We start from the raw sequence: 15,618 nt of genomic DNA on the forward strand, positions 1-15,618 counted from the left end.
TCAGATCTAATAAAGAGTGGAAAAGACCTGTTTCCAGGAGTGAATGAGACAGAGAGATTGGCAGAATGGTTGGCCGTGCTGCTTTTCTCCCTCTCCAGAGTCGCAGATCTCCTGCCAAGATGGATGAGTGTTGTGCTCCTGGTTTCAGAATTTTATCACAACCACACATTCACACACACACACACACACACAGCCAGTCTTCTCTCTGCTTGGCTTCGCTACCCACACCCTGACACTATCACTGCCATTCACACTTACATAAACCAAAGGCAGCCGTGAGGAATGAGTCAGTGGCATGCTGATAAGTATCGCAACAAGAGGTGCAGCAGTTACATGCACACAAACAAAAATAAATGGTAATGTGTACAACAGACAGACTGACATAGTCTAAGTGATTTACAATCCATGGCCACAGAGAAAAAACCATATGTGTCAACAAGCGCTTAGTTTTACTTGCTTTTTGCAAGCTGGCTGCCATAATCAGCAGAACATATCTCATTCTACTGACTCCCTGAGAAAGTTCTAATTATCTCTTAGAGGAACCCAAATAGCAGCCCATTCCAGTGCCAATTTTCATGGCCCTGTAGATGCTTCCAAATGGCCCGACTTAAAATGAGAAAGCTGTCCTGGCTTTGAAAAGATTGTTGCTATTCACACATAGCTACAAACATGCAAGATTATCGGTCAGTTTCACAACTTCAGACCACACTTGAAGAAAATTTATATTTACTGAGAAAGAGGCGATGGAGGGGTTTGATGACTTTATAGGAAAGAAGCAAATGGTTTTGGCTTTGAGTCTTATAGCTGATGTTCGGCTGTCATGTGTCCTGTAAACCCAGACACCCTTGTGATGGTTGGTTTTAGTCACAGGTTTATACAAAGACAGAAAGGGTGATTAGAAAGACAGGATTTAGAGGGGCAATGAAAAGCAGATCGTAGCATACTGAGCAAGTTCCTTGATTAATTCCACATTTTTTTCTGGCACACACAGATTTTCTTTTCATCTGTTGCTATCCCTCTTTCTCTCTTATATGCACACAAATACAGAAAACCATGCAGTCTTTACACTGACACAGAGCCCAGAGAAAACAAAGTGCCGTCTGAGCAACATGTTCAGGAACTAATGTTACAAAAGCAACAACAAAAATACTGGTAGTGTCATCAGGGTACACTCTATGAGCCAATGTTTTAATAAGGGATTACAGTTTGTGCACAACCTGAAACATTGTCTACACTTTACAGCCACTCTGGGCATTTGGTTTCAGTGTTGTCGCTAATAAATAACTGTCACAAGTGCATGTGAGGAGTGTTGACCTGAACAGGAGCCATGATAAAAATCAAATCCCCTTTAAATGATCGTAAGGTTGGACTAAGATGTAACTTGATGATCCCAGTCCTTTAGCGTGCTGAAACCATGACTAAACCAGCATGAAATATTATTTCTGTTTCCAATAGGTCAGAAACCAGCCTTTTTCTGAATTATTATCCATCTGAGTATAAGACCAAGGGGAACTGCAGTCCCACCTGCATCAAGAACACCCATTCCAAGACCTAGTAGTGACCCACAAGTCTTTAACACTGCTTCATTGCACAATACCATGCAAGTATTTCTTTAAAGCTTACAAACATAATTGTAAACACATTGAGAACGAAGCTCTAAATATGTAGATTCAGGATTGCCAATCGATAAGAAAGAAACCCATTATAACTACAAAATAAAAACTTCAGGCTATTCTTTTGGCCCTATTATAATTGTTTGCCAAATAATCCATGTTAATTATGATAAGGAGCCTTATTATTCACCCTCGGGGTAAAAAGAGTTTTCACAAAGGTTGTTCAGTCTGTGCTTTGCTGCCGGGTTAGAGTCAGAGCCATGGGTCAGAGCGTGCTGATTTACCCCACAGGGGAGGTGATCACATTATCACATTCACATTATCTGACATTTTTAAAGGTTGATTGAATACATACTGAAACCTATTAAACAATCCCTCTACAGGCTATGGCCCTGACTAAAGGTTTATTTGAAAATATCATCTGCTTATAGATGATGATCATGACTATGAATCTAAGCCATAAAGGGAAAAGCTAGTTCACATGAGGACACAAATAACACGTCAATTTGTGACTTGTCTTTAAGCCTATTTTTTCCATGCAATGATTCTAGGCTCATTTATTTGAGCTTCCTTCATTCAACTGCAATGTAGATGATAACGTCAACATTCTGTATATCCTCCAGCGACATGATTATCGTGTTGGATCAGATCACCAATTGGCAAGATGTGCAAGTCAAAACAAATATCTAAAGTATTCCTTGTTTGATATATAGCAGATTTAATCAATGAGTGCACAGGGTCTTTAAACAGAGATTACCAGTCATATGATAAACTGTTTATGTGTACGGTAAATCTGCAGGAAGCATCAAGATCCTAAATCAAGACCATGCTGTAATCCAAGCCAACGACCCACTTGAAACCATTAGACATGACAGCCTGAGGCCAAATCACACTTCTACAGGAACAAAAACATGCAGCAGTCAGCACAGAAACACAAACACAAAAAACAGCCACACCACAACCTATCTTATCGTATATCCCTCCACCAGCAGAAATAGAGAGGCCAGGAACCTACTCTACACTAAACCACAAGTCCCTTAGGATTCGGGGGCCGAACAAAGGAAAGTCCAGACACATACAATACTACTGTTCACTTACCTGAGATTGAAGTGTACACATGTAAAGTGTAAAATTAAATGAGAAAAAGAGTTGTAGACATAGTAGTCTATGATCTCATTCTAAAATACATAGTGGTAGTGCTACTTACAAATAAATCATTAGGCTGTGGACTCACAAAATGCTCACTTGCGGTCTAAACCAGCTAGTCCATTGATTTATAGAGAGCAGAGCACTGGTATCGCATTCTTGTTGGATCACGGCACTCTTTGGCAAGTGAGACCGCTATCACCCGACATCCCTCTCTAACCCCTTCCGGCCCCCTCCTGGCTACTGGACATAATGACTTACCCCCACCAAGTCAGAACTGTTTGTCAGGCACTGAAACATAAAAACCAACACTAAAAGTGGAGGTTCCTTTTTAGTTACAACTCGTTCTGCCAAGAAATTAAATTTATGGCAAGGTTTGTCTACAATAACACATTAAAGCCCTATGAGACAGGAATGCCTGTTTTTATTCCGCCTACAGTAGGAGTATTCAATGGTAAGTGGAGAGGAGTAGTTCTGGTTAGAGTCAAAGTACACTGCAAATGTACTCAAGTGGTTCTTTGCTGTAGGAAGAGTGTGTGCTGGAATTGGACAGAGGCATGCAATGTATCTCTGAGGGAACTGAAGGCATTTGGTATCGTGGTCAGGTTGGATCCAGAGCCAGCGTTAAGAGTGTGCCTCGTGTCTCAAACAATGCTTTTGAGTTACAGCGCATTGTTTGAGGTTAGGGCATGTGGTTGAGTAGAGGTCTAGTGCACATTGTGAACTCCACTCTCTGTGCCTCTTCATTTAAATCTCTGCAGTCTCCACAAAAAAAGGTGCCTCTGAAGTCAAATATTTAATGACAGTGACACTGTACTCTCATTCTTGTGTATGTCTGTTTATGATGTATTCTCTTCCATTTTGTTTCAGCAATGTCATCTTTGTTCATAAATGTTCTAAGTAGCACGAATACTGCAAATTATTAATAAGGTATATATTAAGGACCAAGTAAGGCTCTTTGTTGTGGGTTCATCTGTGTTACTACAGTGTGTGAACATAAATAGAGGATTTTCACAAACTAGAGCAGTGACACTTCTAGTGAATGCACACGAGACATTAGGTGCTGGTCATGGCAATGAAATTAGAAAAGAGGATGACCGCATACTAAGCTCCAATAATTGTGATACAATAAAATCATTGGAGCTTAAGCTGGATTTAAAGTCAACGCAAGGGGTTAAAGGGGGTCCTGAAGTAGGTACCTACAACATAGGTTTTGATTTATAGTTGTGCGTCGGATTTCACTCATTGATATCACCTCTGCAACTCTAGACACGTTATATATGATCAGACCATATCATGCTTTACATTCCCCATAGTAACTGTGTTTACATTGTGTCATTTACTTTGTGATACAGAGCGACGGTGAACTACACACATAGTTTGAGTGGAACTGGAGTTCCACTCAGGTAACTTATAATGCTATTTTGCCTGTCTGTGAAGATTTACTACCAGAGCGCCAGGTTAAAGGATGATCATATCGTATTTTCCTGGATCATCATCAGTCCTGTGAACCACTCAGTAAAAAATGATTATGGATGTGTCCTCATTTTAACAGGTTGTCTGACTAAGGCATCATGGATTGTTTGAAAAATCCCTTTTTTTCTAATTTACCTGTTTTCCCAGAGGAGCCAGCAGGAAAAATATGCAAACAGGCTTCAGAGTTCATGTTTACTCTGCAGTGAAAACACCCAATAAACCTGTCTGGAACGTACAAGTGAGCATTGGAGCATGCAAAAAATTAATACATACACATGGTGACTACACAAACACACACACACACACACACACACTTAGCTTAGCTAAGAATGGAAGTGTATTCAGTGTGGCTAGCCAGATCCATTAACTATCAAAGTCAACTGACATTGCATTGTGAGCACCAACACCACAGAGCCAAGGAACACTGGGAAAAGCTATTGCAGAAGTATAAGACTGGAATTGTTGTTGAGACATACCGGTCATATTTCACACAGGATTGGTTACATGCCACCTACTGTAGAATTTATATTTCTTCCATAATGTGTAATAAATTTAGGAGCAGCTGCAACAGAAAATATCAATTTTCATCATCAATGGCAATTCCAATGACAGTTAGGAGCCTGCCACATGGGCTCCACCTGCCATTGGGGTGGGGGCTTAGTGAAAGAGGCTAGCAAAACAACATTCTCCAGCTATGCTAATTGGCATACTTTCACATGGGCTGGAATGCTATGATAACATCCACCTCTATTCCCTGAGGAGGCCTTGATCCTGCAGGCGTTTACTGGGTCAGGGGACCTTAATGTGGATGAAAGCAAGGTAGAAGGGCTCTATTATGGATATACAGAGTGGGGGATGGTCTCTCACTCTTGGACAGACACATGGTATTTGGATATGTTGGGGGATGTCGATGCTTGTTGTTTTGATGCATCGTGAGATAGAGGGAGGCTTTGCTAAAGGTTCTGTCATTTAGTGGCCTCTGCTGTCAGGTAGCTGTCCCACGCCATGCACAGTGGGGGGGCTATGAGGCAGGGGGACTACTGGGGAAGTGGGGTGGGTTTTGGGACAAAGTGGAGCCCTGTCTCTGCAGGGATGGTTACAGAGGCATGGGATTGATGGGGTGGTGATGAGAGACGGAGATGTCAGGGAACAGACACCCATTCACAGTGGGACCAGTAACAGAGGCCTAGTGGGGAACTCTGGGGCCCATCATCACCTCCGCTCTCTGGCCTGGGCTGGGGAGGAGAAATTGAGGGAGGGAAGAATAGAGAAAAAGTGGGGAGTGTCCAATAGGGTTCACACACATCACCTCACTATGGGTTTATTATTCTGGTGTGTGAGCTGAGCCAGCTGCCCCGGTGTCTACAGAACCTACACTATGTGCCCACGAAAGATGCTGTGAATCAATTACTTCTCTATGCTACCTAAGTAAAAAACAACTTTACGGTGCACATATGTGTTTCATGCTAGTATGTTGTGGAGAAGAAACAACAAACCTAGCTGGTTTCCTCAATTGAAGGGCATAACATTTTGGGTCACAGCTTCATTGCAAGGCCCCTCAGATATTTCTGAAAGCAGAGACACAGAAATATGAGACTGATAAGAATCACTCAGCTAAGGTCATTCCAGGTACTCAGAGGGAGACTGGAGGTGATATTCATATATAAATGTAAGTAGGGATGCATCAATCCAACTTCATCACTCTCGATTCCATTAAATCAACTCAGGGTACCGATTATAGATTCAACAGCTTTAATTTAAAATCTGTTTACCTCACTGCACAATCATTTTGGTCATTTTTATGCCTTTATTGATATTTGACAGTAGAGAGATGACAGGAAATGAGGAGAGAAAGATCCCTAGATGTAAGGGTATGGTATCTTCCTACAATGGGAGATTAATAGACTCGGTATCCTTTCTAAATCATTAGTCATGTGCTCTATGTTAATTACTTTTTTCTGGTCACTCAGTACTAATTTTGCCTCTGTTACGCAATGTATATAACACTTCATGCATTACTGTAAGTGTTTTATGTGTGCATGCTCTGTATGTATGCATGTTTCTTTGAAAAAATTCTCACGTAGGGGAGGGTTGAGATGCTTTTCATTCCTGGCGGACTCCCCTGGCTGTTGCTGCAGACAGACAGAGAGATGGATGAATTGGCTATTGTTTGGGGTGCATGTGGCATATACATCAAGGGACAGAGTAACCAGAGACAGACCCTCTCCACATCCCCACCAGGGAGCTAAGCCAGAGAAACTCTAGTCACGTTCAAATAAATTATTTCCGGTCCAAACTGACACCCTTCCGTTGCCATGGTGTGGCTTTGGTTTAGTTTACAGTAATTTGGAGTCTGGGTGGCACAGGAATGTGGTGAGGGACAGAGGCTTACGGTGTACTTAAGATGACTTACTTGCTCAAATTATGGGGTGTGTTTCCAACACTTATCACTTTTCAACTATACTGAACAGGTTTACCTGCTGCTAGAATGAAGCAAGTAATTATTTAAAATGGGTTAAATATAAATCATCTATAAATCTATACTCCTGCTATGTTGAAATTTAAATCTCTCTTAGTTCTTGCTCTGTAATAAAGGCTTAAGTATGCATCACTCTCACAAGATAATTATTGACCTATTGATCCATATTTCTTTATAAATGTCACACTTGAATTTTTTTACTGCTTCTTTTTTCCCTGCCATCTCATACAGTATCATTTAGTTGGACTAAAGGAGCATAAAATGACCCATCTTAAGGTAGGGTTAACTGAAGGTTCTAACCTCATGTGAAACATACTACTTTGTGTCCAAAGCCAAGCAGATCCTATTTGAAGCTGCCTCGAAGCTGGGCCAAACCTGTTCCCAGGAAATGCATCTGCAATTAATAAAAAACAATAATCAACCTCACCAAACCGAAAACATCCACCAGTGTGTGTACAGTTTGCATCAGGTACAGTACAGACTGCCCCACAGCAGGAGTGAACTTTCACATAATCATGAACAGTAAAGCTGGAGGATTCAGTTTTGGTCACTTTCAAACAATGGCAGACCTACATGTGGTGCAGTCTTCATTTTCAACAGGCAAGATCTAATAAACGTTTCCCATGTACACAGGGAAGACACATGGTGTTTATAAGCATCATAATGCTCTCCCTGCTAAAAGGTAATGGAATCCCCGGCACAGAGCACAGAGAAATGAAATACACACACGGATATAGGCACACATCCACAGCCAGACAGCATCTCTCTTACACTCATTCTCACTCTCTCTTCCACACTTTTCTCCTTTCATATACTCATAATCTAGATTGTAAGCACTCTTTCCGAATTCCTGTTTTAATGTAAAAACCTGGATTCGATTGGGAGATGAGGTAGGTCTGGAATACAGCTCTTATTTAAGTCAGCGTCCATCTTTCCTTCTATGGGTAAAGACAGGCAGGGCAAGTAAGGACTATCAGCACAGTATCCCTACGAATTATATGCATATAGTAATGCAGGAAGCAGTGTGCCCATTTATTAAGCAGAAAGTGAGGGTGTCGAGGTCTGGGTGGTGGATGGGTATGTAGCACGTCTGACTTTCATGCAGGAGACCAGAGTTTGCATCTTGTCACAAACCTGTAATAAACATTCCCTTTTTTATTAAGCGATACAGTAACCAAGCGTTTTAGTTGCCTTACCGTACCTATCTATACCTTAAACATAGTTAATTTCCCTAAGCTTAACCATGCTATAGTTGCCATGCGCAGATAAAATAGAAAGAGAGAATTTAAAAAAGTTGGATGTAATCCAGGGTTTTGCAGAATTGCCCACTATTGATCTGGTGATAGGGATGGGACCACCACACTCAGACATGGTTTGAAACCAATCAGAGGTAGTGTAATATACATGAACCCCAGAAGAAACAGGGGAGATATTTCCTTGTCAAACTATGTTGTGGGGAATGGATCAGGCTTTGTATTCAAATTCATAAATAAATCGAGTTATGCAGTGTTATGCAGTGGTTATGCTTTCCAGTTACATGAAGATTAAAGCAGTCTGACTTGAGGTTCAGAAACCCTATGTAGCAGGGAAACAAGCAGAGGCCAGCTATGCTTCAGTCTGCTGCTAACCCCAAATTTTCCAAGGCCTGGAAGCAGGCTCCCAATGGAAGAGCTCACCAAGAAAAACAGCTTCTACTCTACAATCCAAACCATCCTCCATCTCCAACTGTGGAGTGCTGATGATGTCTGCAACACGGACCACTGGGGTTCCTATTCGTTTTAATGTGAGACTAGGCCGAATGTCAGTGTTTATAAAGGAGTCCTATTATCATTATTACCATTGCGTATTTCCATATGTAGCTGCCCTGGCCATGACCGCTTACAACCTGATTATTACAATAAATCTCTCCAGAAACAGGACGTAGAACAGTTAGTTCCTTTATGGCCACTGGTGTTCTTTCCAACGCTGATCACCACATAGAACAAAAGATCAAATGTGCAGTGAGCACAAGGCTGGGACAGTTAATCTCTTTATTTGAAAGACAGAAAAACATCTCAAGTCAATAAAACACTAAAGTAATGAAGTGTAGAGTTCACAGTGTGCCAGTGGAACAATCCAGCCTTGCAGTGTGTGACAACAAGGCCGGGTTAGGTCCACAACAGTTGATGCTGGAACATGAAGTAAAGCGGGACGACTCTGATATATACTAGCAGGAAGAAATACACAGTGCTGACTGGCTGCTGGGAGATGAAGTGCTGAATGAACAAGGCTGTTGTTTTTGTGTTGGCAGTCTTGAAGAGAAAGAGGGGTATAATCCGAACACGTGTGGAAACTTGCTGTTTTACTTCATTCTCCTTCAGCGTCCTTTTTACATAAACTCGTAGCTTAATGTAAGCTACACAGAGATCCAGGTGGAGACACCCAATGGAGAAATTCCAAGGTAGCAGCATTAAATCAACTATGGAGACAATCTTCATACATACACACAGGGTGTTAAGAGGTCATGTAAGAGCATGCAAAGTTCTTCTTATGTGGTATGTCACACAATTCTGCAGGTGACACAATAATCTATGATCTCATATAGTCTTTAATAAATATTTTTAGTCTTTAGTCTGGACTCAACTGCACAAAATTACGGCATATATCAAAAATAAACTTTAAGTGCAACAACACCTTTCCTCCTTACTCTGTCTCCCACTATAGGTCTATTTCTCTCTCTTTGATGAAACAAATACTTGAAACAAATCTTTTTTGACTTGAGGCAGAGTGGGGACAGCACCTGCTAGTGTGTGGTAGGTTCAGGGGGAAGTTAACAAAGATATAGGCCAGTAAAGCAGCAGACATTATTAAAACCGTTTTAATGGACCACAAAAAAAAGAAAGAAAAACACTTGACCTGGCCATGGTGAAGATTTATTTCTCCTCCGTTCTCCACTACTCTACTGAAGGACTAAACCAAAAAGGCTGAGAGTATGCACAGCGAGCTTTGAACAGATTTGCATTTTTGCACACGGTTTGAGTTAATGACAATGTGTGTATCATTTTGTATCTTGAGCCATTGCCTGAGTCTTTTGTGATGGTGGGTGAGAGCCAAGGCCTGGCTCTACTGCTCCATGTAGGATCTGGCTCTGTTTACCTAGTTCTGATGGAGTCCAGATGGGCTTCCTATGACTCTCCTCTCCTTTACAGGCTCGCTGAGTCTGGACCACTGATTCCAGCAGCCGGGCAGAGTTGGGCAGATCATCTCTGTATGGGCAAGGAAGAACACAGATGGTTCTTAATTGGAAGACAAGAGATGGTTGATGTTCCATCATGGCAAAGCTGGATATCAATTGTAGTGTGAAGTCCAGCAAGAGATGGAAAGATGTGATCCACAGGAAGTGACAAAAAGCACTGGACTTCATTCCTCTGTGGGTTGAAGTTACCTTGGTGGTGGACTGGCAGTCTACCTTAGTTCCATTAATAACGCAAGGATGGAGCTTTGAATGATACATGAAATGCATAAAATAATCCTACACTGCAAACTCTTTCCACGGACACATAGAGTGGTATTTTCTTTAAAGACTATGCATGACTTAAACCACTGAGCATAATGCATAGATGGTCTCCAGCACCCTTTCTCTCTATGGAAAAGCACTCCTAAGCCCTCAGGGTAATAGCTTCCATGTGCAGAGCCCCAATACTCCAGACAAAACTGTAATAACAACATGGAAAAAGATTCATGTTATTGCACTGCATGTCATAATCTTCAAAGGCTGCCACTTCAGCTGGTCTGAGAGATGTACCTCTGATGACTGCTGAGGCCCTAATGTCAGGTCTGTCAGCCCATCATTACTCTCTCTCACACACACATACAGTATATACATACACATAAGCACACACGTCACAGACATATATAGTATATATATGTCTATATATGTCTATATATATGTCTATCTATATATATATATATATATATATATATATATATATATATATATATCTATATATATATATATATCTATCTATATATATATATATATATATATATATATATATATATATATATATATATATATATATATATATATATATATATATATATATATATATATATATATATATATCTATATATATGTCTATATATATATATATATACACACACAATTCTATTATGGGATACTGTCTTATTCTAAATCAATACTGACACAGGTTGTAGTCCAAAACAAAGAGGTACATACATCACTTGGCTGACCTTTGCAATAAAACAGTCACCACATAAACCCAACTCAAATGACTACCTGTGATTACAAGCTGAAAGCTGGAATGGATACAGCATTTCTGTAACAGATTCAAGTTTTCATTTGTGACAGATGTGATGGAATTGAAAACCATCCAAATCAAATGAAAACACACCCTGACTTTGATACTACAAGTCCTCATTTTCCACCCAACCTATTATTTTGCCACAGGCTGTTACTGTAGCTGATGTCAATGTTACCATCTACACACATTCATGCACATATGCTTATATCAAGTGTGTACATAGAGCAGGGACTGTGCAAGTGCATACACATACAGAGCAGAAAGCTCACCAAGGACGGACACACATTATATTTTGAAATCAAACTATCTCAGCCTTGAAACCTGAGATCGTTGGTCATGTTCCACACACTGTCAGTAGGGAGACATGTGCAAGGTAAACACCTACAAATATGCACATGCATGTGTGTTCTATTAAATATCACTGATTACAATCCACTGCTTCCTCAATGAATGGGCCCTAAGGATACCTCTCTGCTCAGTATGATTTCTCCACACTGATTTTCACCAACCACAACAACAAAGACCATGCTGACAGTAATCCAGATTACAATGGCCTGAGCCAGGTCAGTGCCTCCAAACATATACTGAGGCTTATCAGCAGGATCCTTGACTGCTGTGCAGTTTGGTTCCTTCCTCCACTTTTACTTACAGTTGGAAATTTTTGTGACTCCACTAATGCACAAAAATGTTTGATTTCTAATAGCGAAGTTAAGCCTCTGGGTTTAACTTGGGCCTGTGAACACTTTCAGCACAGAGCTGAGTTTGGATCTGTATCATACAATAGGATTGGAGGGAGACAAATAGTGTTTATTGCATTCATGTGGTGACAGACACTGCCTCTATTTGTGTGTGTGATGAATATATATATGCATAGTAAGTACATGTGCCACACAACCGTTCTGACCTCGAATTTAATGAGCATGTTATTAATTTATGACAAGATGGGGTTCACAGGGAATATTAACTTTTCAATGACAGCCATGACTTTGTTTGACCCCATCAGGATCCTTACATGTGGCAGCACTTTCTGCACATCCAGACTTGCATCCAAGTCAAAACACTATTAAAGGGCGGTCGTTGTTTTAAGATCAACCAAGGGTAAGAACTGGCATGAGTTGATAGATTGTGGGCTTGATGGGGGCAACGTTACAGATGGTTTATTAATCTGTAGGGTCCCATCATAACAAAGGACACTTTGTTGTTGTTGTCACTTCATTTTCCTGAACAGATGATGTCAGACTGCAGTCCACTGTCCAGCCAAACCCACATTGGTGTCAGAATAAGGCATCCAGCTCCAATGTAGCTGATCTCCCTCATCACTCCTCTCCTCTGTTCCCCCCAAAACACCCTGTTTTCACCAGCCGCCTCCCTCACCAGTCATAAAGTCAAAGTGACAGACAGCTCTAGCACTAGTCGTACCCAAGACTAAAGGAAAGAAAAAAAACAATATCTGTAACTGAAAAGGCCTTCCACAATTTAATTGCATGCATGGGCATTTATATGCATCAACATTTAAGCCAGCTGGAGAGCAAAGGCAAGCGCTGCTGAGTTAAATGACACTTTCCATGAATCCCCTTCATGACTTTACGCCCATGTGTCAAGACATTTACCCCAAACTCACTTGACTGGACTGAAGCAGAGACCTGAGTGTCTGCTCAGGCCTTTATATGAATGACGGGTAAATGGATATCCACTCTTAATGCTCAACAGTTACATGTGCAAACACAGTCCTTCGGTCCACAGTAGTCCTTCTCACATATTAATGTCCCTGCTGAATCCTCTTTCATCCATATTGGTCTCTTTCTTTTTTCTTTCCACTTCTCTTGCTCTGCTTCATGTAAAAAAATTCATCTGGCATGAATTTGCTCCAAATTTTCACTTCAGTGATTGTTATTCCAATATCTGACAGATGACAAAAATACTGCACTCACTCACCTACCCTCCCTCAGCATTATGGCATGAATATTTTTGCACTGGCAGGTATAGATCCCTTGTGGCTACCTCTACCTCTTACATAACCCGCTGTCATATTGCTCCAGGAATATTTGTTAAAAATGCTGCGAGCCACTGGACTACTGTAGCTGTGGAATAAGCGGGTGTCCAGGTGCACTCAGTCGCCTTTCCGTTTTCAAGGAAACTACATCACCATCGTTCTCCCAGATAACAATGGAATGATTGGATCTTCCTGAGCCACCAACCAAACTCCAAATTCCAACTGCAGGAGAATAGAGAAGGTATTGTTCCTGTAACACTCCAAAACAAACATAGTAGGCGATCTACCTTCTGCAGTCCGCTCTCAAATAAGTCCAATATTTTGTCCTTGGACAGCCAATAATCACAAAAGGTCATTCTCTTTAGTTTATTTTGACCTCAGCCAGCAGGTCACTCTACCTACTCATGATTTATATAATCTCTCCCATGCACTGTCCCTGTATTTTTGTCATCCTTTAAACTCTGCCCCACTCCCTTATATCTTCCCTTTCTTTTTGCTCTTAAATAACAACAACTCTGAGTGGTTTAACATACCCTGGTCAAGGTCAAGCAACACCCAGTGTTCACTGGTGACCTTCACAGCAGCTGCAAATGCGAGTGTTTTAACAAACACAGTCAGGGTCAGAGATGTGCTGACTGCATAACCCCAAGCTATCAGTGAGGAAGAGAATACATACGCATGCTCGTGTACGCAAATACACATGCCAAGTCATCTGTGTTGATCCAGCACTGACGGGCAAACAACAGATAGTCATAGCATGCACCACACCCCCATCTCTGAAAATATACACTCCACTACTCCTCATTTCTGACAGGTAGTACGAGGTCCGTCAAAGCCCAGATGTTAACATGAAAAAGGATTGTTTTTGTACCTCACTGAGATCATGTTATAAAAGGAGCTTAAAATGTGGACCCTGAATGGAAAAGCTGAGTGAATTAGGAATGGCACCCGTCCAGGCCTTCTGATGTGTGAATCAGTGGGGCTTGAATCTAGAATGGAGTTCAGCAAGTTCAAACACAAATGAAGACGGATTAGGCTTATTACAAACATATCAGTGTGTCTTCACAGTGAAAATGCAAACTCAAACAAGTATGATACACTGCTGTGAATCTTTCGTCAACTACAATGGCATTTGCTTCATGGCTATGAAATCAACGAATGTAGTGGCCTGGTAGCTGAAATTTGTGTTTTTAAAGTGAGCACATGTCATGAGTGAATCATTTGAAACTTAATGAAATTATGTCATGTGTGATAGGTCAAAGCAGGTCACCTCAGAAACAAGTGGCCCTTTTATAGAGTGACATTGGATGACAGTTATATAGGCAATAAATACATAGGAAATATCAATTTTCAACTGCATTGGTGCAGGACCTTATTCTTCATAAGAGATTAAACAGCCCACCTTAACATACTGCGAAAAATGGCCCTAGTTTGAACTTATAGTCCAGTGTACTACCAGTACAATCTTGCCAACACAAGCTTGTTGCTTAGCTGCAAATACAAGCCAAGAAATTTCCCTTGAGAGTCAAAGCTGGAAAACTGTGACAGTAGGGGGACAATAGAAGAACTGTGGTTCCAGAAACAATAGGACAAAAAATATTTTGGGATCATACACAATGCAGAGATATGACTGCAGTGGTGTCGAGGGATAACCATTGGGAGAAAGAGAGAGAAGCTGTGCAGTGTCTGAATATGTATATGTATGGAGTGTATCAGACTGAGTGAGGACGAAGTGCAGGGCCTCATAAATCTACAGACACATCCAGAGAACATAAGAAAACCCAGGGGTCCCCTGCACCCGTACCATGCACACACGGGGGATATTTGACATAACATTGACTTGACCTACAGCAGATCTTACAAAACTCTTTATGTGACATATATATGACATCATGGTATGTGAACCACATTTTTGATAGTTTCTTGGAAAATGTAACATCATACTAATGTGAAAACAATGAGATAATGTGGTCAAGATAATCCAAAGCTTTTTAACATCCATTGTCACCCCTTTTTCCTGTTGTGTTTGTGTGTGTTACCATGGCTCCCATTAAGAAGGACATCAAACACAAACTGATTAGAAGCCTCATGCTGCTTGCAACATTCAGTCAAAAATATTACTGTGAAATTACACAAAATATCCCCCGCTGATAAGACTCATCCATCAAGATGTTTACATCACATCATTTACCATTATTTCCCTATTATGGCTTGTGTGCATATAAAGCTGTAAATGTAACACTGTTACAGGTTGTTAGGGGGACAAATATGTGGAAGTTTTTACGTCCCTTCCAATGCTGATGAAGGTCATGATGGCTGATAAAGACATTATGCTTGCATGAACAAAATTAATAAAGTAAAGAAATAAATGAAGGATTTGAGTGTCGCAACTGCTGGTCTTCTCAAGATGTGTAACAATGTGAAATTCCAACTTAATCCTAACTTCCCTACCTGCTGTCATGCAGCCTATATGCATTTGGCTGAGGGAAGCTGCAAGCTGTTACTAATTGATCTCCTTCTCACTCTGCCACTTATTTATCTTATCTATCCTTAAAGATATTTGTCACTCTCATTGTTTTTTATGAATATATAATCAGAAGCATTGGC

The 15,618-nt window shown here is 40.8% G+C and overlaps 1 protein-coding gene across 1 annotated transcript in view; it reads right to left on the minus strand.

The window, feature by feature from the left end:
- LOC122874522 (zinc finger protein 469) overlaps positions 1-15,618 on the minus strand; it is a 208,160-nt gene that overhangs the window by 160,415 nt on the left and 32,127 nt on the right. Inside the window, exons 3-5 of the mRNA XM_044192508.1 lie at positions 7,015-7,108; positions 6,316-6,367; positions 5,732-5,803 (exon numbers count right to left, since the gene is read on the minus strand). The gene's annotated coding sequence lies outside the window, so the exon portion shown is untranslated. The remainder of the gene's footprint in view (positions 1-5,731; positions 5,804-6,315; positions 6,368-7,014; positions 7,109-15,618) is intronic.

This window comes from Siniperca chuatsi, linkage group LG4 (genome assembly GCF_020085105.1).
Source record: "Siniperca chuatsi isolate FFG_IHB_CAS linkage group LG4, ASM2008510v1, whole genome shotgun sequence".
Taxonomy (NCBI): domain Eukaryota; kingdom Metazoa; phylum Chordata; class Actinopteri; order Centrarchiformes; family Sinipercidae; genus Siniperca; species Siniperca chuatsi.